Source organism: Triticum dicoccoides, chromosome 5A, assembly GCF_002162155.2.
Source record: "Triticum dicoccoides isolate Atlit2015 ecotype Zavitan chromosome 5A, WEW_v2.0, whole genome shotgun sequence".
Lineage (NCBI taxonomy): Eukaryota > Viridiplantae > Streptophyta > Magnoliopsida > Poales > Poaceae > Triticum > Triticum dicoccoides.
The window spans coordinates 668,140,253-668,152,851 of record NC_041388.1 but is presented as its reverse complement, the minus strand read 5'-3'; positions in this window follow the sequence as shown (position 1 = coordinate 668,152,851).

Below are 12,599 nucleotides of genomic sequence, written 5' to 3'. Positions count from 1 at the left end.
AATCATTACTAACTAAAGTTGACACTCTTCCAAACCTGCTTTAAATGATAGCATTATTCATACTCCAAAAGATATAAGTGAAGTTTATGGAGCATTCTACAATTAATATGGCCTAACCAATATCCAAGCTCAAAATATATAAGTGAAGCACACAAAGCATTCTATAAAAGCATACTCAAAAAATTTAAGTGAAGCACAAAGAGCAATTCTATAAGATCATACTTAAAAGATATAAGTGAAGCACATGAAGTATTATATAAATCAATTAAGGGCTATATCATACTAGCATGGTTCTTTAAAGGAAGAAACGGAAACACAAAGGATACAAATCATGTGAACAAAACAAAAACTGAGGTATACCGATAATTGTTGAAGAAGAAAGATGGGACGCCAACCGGGGCATCCCCAAGCTTAGATGCTTGAGTATCCTTAGAATATTTACTTGGGGTGCCTTGGGAATCCCCAAGCTTGAGCTCTTCCCTCTCTTTATTCTTCTCACATCGCTAACTCCTCGCTCTTCGAACACTTCATCCACACAAAACTTTGACAAAAACTTTGTGAGATCCGTTAGTATAATAAAGCAAATCACTACCTTTAGGTACTGTTTAAAACTCATTCCAATTTGATATTAGAACTATATCTACTGTATTCCAACTTCTTTATGGTTCATACCCTCCGATACTAGCCATAGATGCATCAAAATAAGCAAACAACACACGAAAAACAGAATCTGTCTAAAACAGGACAGTCTGTAGTAATCTGGAGGTTTAGTAAACTTCTGTAACACCAAAAATTATGGACTAAATTAGACAATTTGAAAATTTTGTACAGAAGTAATGTGCAAAAAGTTTCAGGCCCATTTGACTTTCCAGTAAAAATGAAAAATAACGCGCTACAGCCAAAGTTTCTGTTTTTTGTTCTGCACATAGTAAACAACCAATAAGGTCATCCTAAAACCAAAGCTTGGCACATTATTTTTATAATACAATGGATATATATAAGGGGATAATTATTTACAGAGAAACTTCCATGAAAAATTCTACATTGAACATGAGTGCTCAAGGCCGACCCTCACTTCTTTAATGCATAACTTTCCAATCACTTCTCTTTTTGAAAAACTTTTTAGGCATGAGAGGCAAGTAAAATTGTCTTTGTATTTTCATTCTTTTTTAAAAATGTATGTTTCCCCCACAACTAAAAAGAAATAAAAAATAAAATCTACTTAGTGAAGAAAGCAAACAAGCACACACGAGAATATCAACCCCACACTATTGCTCCCCGGCAATGGCGCCGGAAAAGAGCTTGATAATCCCCAAGTGCAGGGAATCATCGTAGCAATTCCCAAAGGTGGAAGTGATAAGTATGGAGTGTCGAACCTACAAGGAGCTAAAGGTAAGATCAATATTCTCTCAAGTCCTATCTGCCACTTATATGATTCTATGTACAACGAACGTTTGCTTCCAACTAGAAACGAGAAATAAAACTACGTCGTGGGTATGAAGAGGATAACTTTGCATGGTATCCGAGAGATAAAATATAGAAGTAGGTGCTGTTATCATAAAGTTAGAATATATTACTAAATATTATAAATAGCGAGTGTGGAATAATGGTGGATCGGTGTGCGGAATTGTCCTAGGCAATTGTTAAGAAGACCGGTAATCACTATTGTAGTTTCATATGAGGGAGAGGCATAAGCTAACATACTTTATCTTCTTGGATCATATGCACTTATGATTGGAACTCTAGCAAGCATCCGCAACTACTAAAGATCATTAAGGTAAAACCCAACCATAGCATCAAAGTATCAAGTCCTCTTTATTCCCATACGCCATGTCCCGCTTATCCGTGTTTGTGTTTCAGTCACTCACGCAACACAGACAATAAGAAAACCATGGACATATTGCAACACCCTACAGCGGGAATACCTCATGCTTGCGCGACACAGAGGGCACCATAGGACAGCACCAAAGTAAAACATACAACTCATACCAATCTAGATCATCAATCAACCCAAAGACAAAGGATATCTACTCAAAACATCCTAGGATGGCAACACATCATCGGATCATAATGTGTGGTATAAAGCACCATGTTCAAGTAGGGATTACAGCGGGGTGCAGGAGAGTGGACCGCGTAAAAGAGATGAGGATGGTGATGATGATGGTGATGTTGATGAAGACGATCACCGCGGTGATGATTCCCCTCCCGATGGCACTCTGGTGCCACCGAGAGAGGGGAGGAGAGGTTCTCCCCCTTGTGCTTCCTCCTCCATGGCCTCCCCTGGATGGGGAGAGGTTCTCCCTCTGGTCCTTGGCCTTCATGATGATGATGGCCCCTCCGGGATCCTCCTCCATGCCCTCCGTTGATGATGGCCCCCTCCGCCAAGGTGCCAGAGAGGGCCTAGATTGATTTCTCGTGGCTACATAGGCTTGCAGCGGCGGAACTTCTGATCTAGGTTAATTTTTGCAGGTTTCTGTATATATAAGAGGTTTTGGCATCGAGAACAAGTCAGGGGGGTCTCCGGGTTGTCCACGAGGTAGGGGGCGCGCCCAGGGGGTGGGCACGCCTCCCACCCTCGTGGGTAGCCCGGTATTCTTCTGGCCCAACTCTTTTACTCTTTGGCCTTCTTCTGGTTCAAAAATAAGCTCCGTCAAGTTTCAGGTCAATTGGACTCCGTTTGGTTTTCCTTTTCTGTGATACTCTAAAACAAGGAAAAAACAGAAACTGGCACTGGGCTCTAGGTTAATAGGTTAGTCCCAAAAATCATATAAAATAGCATATAAATGCATGTAAAACATCCAAGGTTGATAATATAATAGCATGAATACTTTATAAGTTATAGATACATTGGAGACGTATCAGCTCTCTTATGGAGGGCCTCTGACTTTGCCAATATCACGAGGGAGGCACTCGGGCACCACATGGAGGCATGCTTCATCGCACACTTCCCTCACGAGGGCACAAGGCACGGGGTGCCAGGTGCTTAGGAGTTCATCACCAAGGCGACCGAGTAGCTTCAAGAGGCGAGAGCCATGCGCGGCGACCGCCGCCCACCATCTAGCGTGGCTCCTTTTCCTGGCGAGGGCAACGAGCCACGCATCTGCATCAACATTCCACGGCTTAACAGGGCTGCATCCCAGGAGCGCTTCTGGCTATCGCACGTTGGTCGGTGTGAGGGCCCACCTCACATGGCTGTTACCTTCCAGCACCGCCTATAGAGCATCATGATGAATCAGGAGGCCAGGCACCAGGCGGTCCTGGCGGAGATGGCGACAGTTCTTCGCGAGCCCCTTGGCACCCAGAGCCTCCCGAGGTTCAAGACCCAGGCGACTCGTGAGGAGCGACTTCTTCAGCATGCGTCTTCAGCTACGTCAACATCTCTTCAACAACGGTGCCAGGTGACATTTTCCCGTTTATTCAGTTGGGGGCGCCCCTCGGACTGCATTATCCCCAGATCCCATGGGCCTGTCCCTGCGACATGCATCCTTTCACGTCTTTGATTTACTTTGTGGGAGGCGCCCCTCGGGCTGCATCATCCCTAGATTGCATGGGCATGTCCCTGCAGCATGTATCTTTCTTGCATATTCTAGTTGTTCAGCGGGGAGCGCCCCTCGGGCTGCATCATCCCAGGCCGCATGGGTCTGTCCATGTGGCATGTATCATTCTTTGCTCCTATTAGAGTTGACTTACCTCTTTCTATGAGTTATTTCATGATTATCATCTGCCTGTCTGGCACTTCATTGCCATGATCGTCGTACGCCCTTGCAAACCCACCCACGACCGCCTCATGATTAAGGGCGGGCACAGCATCTGTGCTCGGGTCCGTCCCTGCAGCGTTGCTAAACCCAAGTGCCTGGGCTCTGGCTCGCGGGCCATCTCCCGTGCACGTCACCTTACATGAGCTAATCGGGGGCGGGTAAGTTAGGGTGCGCGACTCTATGCCTCGTCACCACGGGAGCCGCGCGCTGTTTGTCTTTCTTCAGGATATTCACATGAGAAGACTGGGCACGGTGTCTGTGCTCGGGTCCGTCCCTGCAGCATCGATAAACCCAGCGATTGAGCTTTGTCTGGCGGGCCATGTTGGAAATATGCCCTAGAGGCAATAATAAAATGGTTATTATTATATTTCTTTGTTCATGATAATTGTCTATTGTTCATGCTATAATTGTGTTATCCGGAAATCGTAATGCATGTGTGAATACATAGACCACAACACGTCCCTAGTGAGCCTCTAGTTGACTAGCTCATTGATCAAAAGATAGTCATGGTTTCCTGACTATGGACATTGGATGTCATTGATAATGGGATCACATCATTAGGAGAATGATGTGATGGACAAGACCCAATCCTAAGCATAGCTCAAAGATCGTGTAGTTCGTTTGTTGTAGCTTTTCTGAATGTCAAGTATCATTTCCTTAGACCATGAGATTGTGCAACTCCCGGATACTGTAGGAGTGCCTTGGGTGTGCCAAACGTCACAACGTAACTGGGTGACTATAAAGGTACATTACAGGTATCTCCGAAAGTCTTTGTGGGTTGGCACGAATCGAGACTGGGATTTGTCACTCCGTATGACGGAGAGGTATCTCTGGGCCCACTCGGTAATGCATCATCATAATGAGCTCAATGTGATCAAGTGGTTGATCACGGGATCATGCATTACGGTACGAGTAAAGTGACTTGCCGGTAACGAGACTGAACAAGGTATTGGGATACCGATGATCGAGTCTTGGGCAAGTAACGTACTGATTAACAAAGGGAATTGTATACGGATTGATTGAATCCTCGACATCGTGGTTCTTCCGATGAGATCATCAAGGAGATGTGGGAGCCAACATGGGTATCCAGATCCCGCTGTTCGTTATTGACCGGAGAGTCGTCTCGGTCATGTCTGCATGTCTCCCGAACCCGTGGGGTCTACACACTTAAGGTTCGGTGACGTTAGGGTTGTTAGGAAGACTTGTATGTGATTACCGAATGTTGTTCTGAGTCCCGGATGAGATCCTGGACGTCACGAGGAGTTCCGGAATGGTCCGGAGGTGAAGATTTATATGTAGGAAGTTGTCATACGGTCACCGGAAAGGTTCAGGGGCATGTCGGTATTGTACCGGGGCCACCGGAGGGGTTCCGGGGGTCCACCGGGAGGGGCCACCTCTCTCGGAGGGCCAAATGGGCTGTAGAGGAAAGGGGAACCAGCCCTACATGGGCTGGCCGCATCCCCCCCTTGGTCCCATGCGCCTAGGGTTGGGGGGAAACCCTAAAGGGGGCGCCACCCTTGCTTGGGAGCAAGCCCCCTCCCCTTGGCCGCCCCCCCCTCTAGATCTCATCTAGAGGGGGCCGGCCCCCTTCCTCCTTCCCCTATAAATAGAGGGGCAAGGGGAGGGATGCATACAACATCCAAGGCGCAGCCCTCCCCTCCCCAACACCTCTCCTCCTCCGTAAGAGCTTGGCGAAGCCCTGCCGGAGTACTGCAGCTTCACCACCACCACGCCGCCGTGCTGCTGTTGGAGCCCTCTTCCTCAACATCTCCCTCCTCCTTGCTGGATCAAGGCGCGGGAGACGTCCTCGCTCCGTACGTGTGTTGAACGCGGAGGTGCCGTCCATTTGGCGCTAGGATCTTCGGTGATTTGGATCACGACGAGTACGACTCCATCAACGGCGTTCTCTTGAACGCTTCCGCTCGCGATCTACAAGGGTATGTAGATGCACTCCTCTCTCCCTCGTTGCTAGATGACTCCATAGATTGATCTTGGTGATGCATAGAAAATTTTAAAATTCTGCTACGTTCCCCAACAGTGGCATCATGAGCTAGGTCTATGCGTAGTTACTATGCACGAGTAGAACACAAAGCAGTTGTGGGCATCGATATTGTCAATTATGTTGCCGTTACTAGTCTTATCTTGATTCGGCGGCATTGTGGGATGAAGCGGCCCGGACCAACCTTACACGTACGCTTACATGAGACCGGTTCCACCGACTGACATGCACTAGTTGCATAAGGTGGCTGGCGGGTGTCTGTCTCTCCCACTTTAGTCAGATCGGATTCGATGAACGGGGTCCTTATGAAGGGTAAATAGAAATTGGCAATTCACGTTGTGGTTTTGGCGTAGGTAAGAAACGTTCTTGATAGAAACCTATAGCAGCCACGTAAAAAATTGCAACAACAATTAGAGGACGTCTAACTTGTTTTTGCAGCAAGTGTTTTGTGATGTGATATAGCCAAAGGATGTGATGAATGATATATGTGATGTATGAGATGATTATGTTCTTGTAATAGGAATCACGACTTGCATGTCGATGAGTATGACAACCGGCAGGAGCCATAGGAGTTGTCTTTATTTATTTATGACCTGCGTGTCAACATAAACGTCATGTAATTACTTTACTTTATTGCTAAAGTGTTAGCCATAGTAGTAGAAGTAATAGATGACAAGACAACTTCAAGAAGACACGATGATGGAGATCATGGTGTCATGCCGGTGACAATGATGATCATGGAGCCCCGAAGATGGAGATCAAAAGGAGCAAATGATATTGGCCATATCATGTCACCATTTGATTGCATGTGATGTTATCATGTTTTGCATCTTATTTGCTTAGAACGACGGTAGCTTAAACAAGATGATCCCTCGAAATAATTTCAAGAAAGTGTTCCCCCTAACTGTGCACCGTTGTGAAGGTTCGTTGTTTCGAAGCACCACGTGATGATCGGGTGTGATAGATTCTAACGTTTGAATACAACGGGTGTAAGCCAGATTTACACACGCAATACACTTAGGTTGACTTGACGAGCCTAGCATGTACAGACATGGCCTCGGAACACGGAAGACCGAAAGGTCGAGCATGAGTCGTATAGAAGATACGATCAACATGAAGATGTTCACCGATGTTGACTAGTCTGTCTCACGTGATGATCGGACACGGTCTAGTTAACTCGGATCATGTTATACTTAGATGATTGGAGGGATGTCTATCTGAGTGGGAGTTCATTGAATAATTTGATTAGATGAACTTAATTATCATGAACTTAGTCTAAAATCTTTACAATATGTCATGTAGATCAAATGGCCCATGTTGTCCTCAACTTCAACGCATTCCTAGAGAAAACCAAGCTGAAAGACGATGGCAGCAACTATACGGACTGGGTCCGGAACCTGAGGATCATCCTCATAGCTGCCAAGAAAGATTATGTCCAAGAAGCACCGCTAGGTGACGCACCCGTCCCACAGAACCAAGACGTTATGAATGCTTGGCAGACACGTGCTGATGATTACTCCCTTGTTCGGTGCGGCATGCTTTACAGCTTAGAACCGGGGCTCCAAAAGCGTTTTGAGAGACACGGAGCATATGAGATGTTCGAAGAGCTGAAAATGGTTTTTCAAGCTCATGCTCGGGTCGAGAGATATGAAGTCTCCGACAAGTTCTTCAGCTGTAAGATGGAGGAAAATAGTTCCGTCAGTGAGCACATACTCAAAATGTCTGGGTTCCATAACCGCTTGACTCAGCTGGGAGTTAATCTCCCGGATGGCGTGGTCATTGACAGAATCCTTCAGTCGCTTCCACCGAGCTACAAGAGCTTTGTGATGAACTTCAATATGCAGGGGATGGAAAAGACCATTCCTGAGGTATATTCAATGCTGAAATCAGCAGAGGTAGAAGTCAAAAAGGAACATCAAGTGTAACTAGAATATTGACTCTAGTGCAAGTGGGAGACTGTTGGAAATATGCCCTAGAGGCAATAATAAAATGGTTATTATTATATTTCTTTGTTCATGATAATTGTCTATTGTTCATGCTATAATTGTGTTATACGGAAATCGTAATGCATGTGTGAATACATAGAGCACAACACGTCCCTAGTGAGCCTCTAGTTGACTAGCTCGTTGATCAAAAGATAGTCATGGTTTCCTGACTATGGACATTGGATGTCATTGATAACGGGATCACATCATTAGGAGAATGATGTGATGGACAAGACCCAATCCTAAGCATAGCTCAAAGATCATGTAGTTTGTTTGCTGTAGCTTTTCTGAATGTCAAGTATCATTTCCTTAGACCATGAGATTGTGCAACTCCCGGATACCGTAGGAGTGCCTTGGGTGTGCCAAACGTCACAACATAACTGGGTGACTATAAAGGTACATTACAGGTATCTCCAAAAGTGTCTGTTGGGTTGGCGCGAATCGAGACTGGGATTTGTCACTCCGAATGACGGAGAGGTATCTCTGGGCCCACTCCGTAATGCATCATCATAATGAGCTCAATGTGATCAAGTGGTTGATCACGGGGTCATGCATTACGGTATGAGTAAAGTGACTTGTCGGTAACGAGACTGAACAAGGTATTGGGATACCGACGATTGAGTCTTGGGCAAGTAACGTACCGATTGACAAAGGGAATTGTATACGGATTGACTGAATCCTCGACATCCTGGTTCATCCGATGAGATCATCGAGGAGCATGTGTGTCGGGTGGTAGGTGCGACATATGCCAACGGGTGGCTTATCATTGTGGGAGTCAGTAAGACGTCGCCGGTGCCTGGAAACGGGAAGAGGCAAAGACATGCACGCCGGCGAATCTTACCCAGCTTCGGGGCTCTCCGTGGAGATAACACCCCTACTGCTGCTCTGCGGGGTCTCCGCATGATCACTAGTTGAACGAGTAGCTACACGATGCTCTTTGAGCTTCTTGGTGAGAAGAAGAAGAAGGGCACAGCTAGCTCTCCTCCCCTCTCTATGTGGTGTCTAGAACTAGCTTGGATCAATCCTTTGCATGGGTGCCCCGGGGGGGTTATATATTCTACCCTCCGGGGGTACAATGGTAATCCGGCTGGGCATGGGGCCCAGCCGTCTGTGTCTACACTCGCCGGCTTCTGCGCCAGCTGGTGGGTCTCGCTGGCTGCCGGCTCCTTGGTCGACAGGCAGGCCCCACACTCATGGGCCTTGTCGGTGGCTAGTTACTGTTGCTCAATCCTGGTGATGAGGGCTTCGCCGAGGTGGGCGTGGCTACAGTGCCGCCGTCCGGCGGGTGATCGCTGTAGCCTCACCGCATCTTGTCTCCTTAATGAGGCGTCTCCTTCGAGGGAGGTGGCAAGCCGGCTGTGGGGAGCCGGCTCTGTCTTGGGCCGACTGGGGGAGGCCTAGCCGCCTTCGGGTGTCTCTCTGCCTGAAGGGGCCCACCGCCCGCGGGCCGCACTGGCAGCCCGTCGTGGATGACATCAGGGTCAACATGGCAACAGTGTCGCGTCGGACGGGTCATGGCCACCCGTACGGCGCACTGTGCTAGGCGTGCTTAGGGATTCGGGGGTGGTAGGCTTTACTGTAGCCACGCCCTGTCACATCGCCGTTATGTGGATGCAGACTTCGAGGGTACGATCTTGACCGCTTTGTGGGAGCCGGCTTCTCGGAGTCGGCCTTCTCGCGGCCGGCTTCTTGGAGCCGGCCTCCCACGGCTTTCTTCATGAGGGCTAAAGTTGGGCCGCCTTCCGATAGTCGGCCTGGGAGACAGCCGGCATGGGGAAGGCGGCCCCATGTCTTGGATTCTTGAGAGCCGGATCGGCTCATAATTTTTTCAGAAGGGCCAGGGGGAGCCGGCTAGGCTACCCGTGGTCATTTACTCCGACAGTAGTCCCCGAAGCTGATCGAGCTTCGAGGCTGACAAAGGGACGAGAAGCTTGGTCAGCTTCCTATCCTGAGGGGCCGGCTTTGCTTGTGCGCGCCGTCTTCGGAAAGCTCCGTTTCTCGTAGGCGGGAACGTGGGTCGGCCCGCGAGCTGACCGCGCGCCATCCCGCGGGCCACGTGGCAAGGAAATCCTGCCAATGCACGCGCGCGACTGGACACCGCCGCAGGCCCGGGCCCGCCACTCCTAGGCCTCAGCCCGAGCGCGGATCTTCTGCGGCCCACATGGATCGCTCGCCTTCTGCGGTAGTTTTATTACGCCATCAGGGCGCAATAATCGCGGGATGTGGGGGAGTGGGCGCAGTTGATCCCATGTTCCCCCACACAACGCCTCCTCGGCTCCGCCGCGCGGGTCTATAAGTAGGGGGAGGAGGGGGAGCGGCAGAGGCTCGCACGCTCTCCCTCGCTCCGCCCCTTCTCGCCTTCCTTATTCTTCCCTCCGCCGCCGCAGCAACCCATTGCCGTGCCGTTCCGCCAACGGACCTCTCGGTTCCTTTGGTCCTGACGTAGCGGGGTCGTGCGCGTCTCCGCCGTCGCATCGTCTTGCTGCTCGCCGCGTCGCTCCCATGACGTTGTCGAGCTCGTGGGATGGCTTCAACGTCCACGAGGACCACATCGAGTTCCTCCACCGGACGCGGCGCCTGCCGGGCGAGAACTTCGTGCAGGTTCGTCAGGCGCCAGCGAGGGAGATTTTGCCGGCACCAGAGGAGGGCGAGTGGGTGATCTTCCGCTTGCACTACCTGCGCGGCTTCGGCCTCCCGGCGAGCGGATTCCTTCGAGCTTTCCTTGAATTCTACCACCTCCAGCCGCATCACCTCACTCCCAACGCGGTGATGCTATTGTCGGCTTTCGTCACCCTGTGTGAGGGCTTTCTTGGGGTTCTCCCCACTCTCGAGCTCTGGGGGGAATTCTTCCAGAGCAAGCTCGGCACTGTCGTTGCGGGCGTGCCCGCCCCCTGCGGAGCCTTTATTGCCATGAGGCGGACGGGCGAGAACAATTCGTTCCCGCCCATCCCGCTGATCCAGTCGGTGAAGCTCTGGCAGAAATCCTATTTTTACGTGAAGAACGTCGCTCAGCAAGGCGACTACGTCAACCTGCCGGCTTACTTAGCCGGCCCGCCGGCTGGGAGGTACCGGGCCAGGTCGTTGTCTCAGGCCGGGAAAGCAGCCGTCTCCCGGCTCCGGGTGATGATCTAGTCAGAGGGCCTGACCGGAGCCGACTTGGTGGCCGCCTTCGTGGAGCGCCGAGTACTTCCGCTCCAAGGCCGACCTCACATGATTTGCCAGATGAGCGGCCGCTTCGACCCGTGCCGGCTGAGCACCAGGGAGATGCCTCATGCAGAGGTGTCTTACATGGTGAACTACTTCTCCAACTGCAAGCTCGCCGAGGATTGGCGATACGGCAAGGGGCCGTATTCTCGCGCCAACCCTCCGCCTGCCGTAAGTTTTTCTTATTTTCTTCCTTTTTGTAGCCGGCCTCATGATGGCCGACCTCTGACCAGTTGGTTTGCCCTTAGCAGAACCCTCTTCTTCTGCCGATGGCCGGGGCCGCAGGGGTAGAGCGCCAGCTCCTCCCCGACCGCATGGTGGACGACGCTGATGATCCGGACCTGGGAACGGCCGCCATGGAAGATACCATCATGGGGGAAGGCGACGAGGCAGGAGGCGCGGGGCTCGGGGCCGGCTTCGAGGACTGGACGGACGACGACGAGGTCGAAGCTGCCCCGCACCGCCAGCCGGCGCTTGATCATCAAGGCGCAGGCTTGTCTGCCACGCCGGCTGCCCGCGGCGGCGCGCAGAAGCGCCAGGCTGCGTCGACCTTCTTCGGCAGCCGGCCGAAGAAATCCAAGGCTTCCATGGCGGCGACCAAGCGGGATGAGGCGGCCGTGAAGGCGGCCTGCTTCCGCAAGGCGGTGAAACAGCCGCAGGCGATCTCGGCGTAAGTCGACGAATGTCTTGTATATATATATTTTTTTGTTGTCCTTTTCGATTGAAGCTCTTCTAAACCTTTCTTTGCTCGCCGGACAGGGCACCGCTTTCCCTTGAGCGAGGTCCTGGCGGCTCCGTAGTCGGGCCGACTGGAGGGTCCTCAGGCTCCCGTCGCGTGGATCCCCGTGCCGACCTTATGGAGGCCACGGAGCGGAACGCACAGGAGACGCGGGAGGAGTGGGAGGCGGCGGAGCGAAGGACCGCCCAGGCGGCGAAGGAGCGGGCCGACGCGGCGGCCAAGGCCCGGGCGGAGGCGGCAGCCGCGGAGACGAAGGCGGAGGCCTCGCACAACCAGCCTCCAATGCTCGTCGTTCCCCTCCGCGTCGTGGCCCCCGACATCCCCGTGCCCTCGTCGGAGGAGGTCGACCACGACCCGTCGGTGATGGAGAGGAGGGAGGACCACGTGTTCCTCATGGAGGGGGCGCCGTAGACGGCGCCGACTGGAGCGGGCCAAAGCGGCCAATCAGCCGCGGCGCCAGAGCAGCCGGCCGGAGGCGAGCCGGAGGCAGGTGCCGGCCTCGAGGTGCAGCCGACATTGCGCCGGCACGCAGGGGGAGGCACCTCCGCACCGGAGCCGCACCTAGCTGCGGGCGCTAGCCAGACGGTGGAGGCCCTGGAGGCGGCCAGCGCCAGCATGTCCGAGTGGACTAACAGCGGGGGGACGGGCGAGCTGAACGCGGCGGCCCAGGAGGTCCGGAACCGGCTGCAAGCCAAGGCCGCCTCGCTGCAGCGATACACCCAAGAGTTCCTCACGACGCGGGCCGTCATCCGGGTGAGCCTTTTGGCCTTGGTTGTTTTGCTCTTTTGATTTCTTCCATTGGGGCTCGTCAGCGCACCCACTGGGTGTAGTCCCTGACTTCCGAGTCGGCTGCTGCGCAGGCGGCTTGGAACTTACTAGGTCCTGGCAACTATCTTATCATTGCCTCCTGTCTG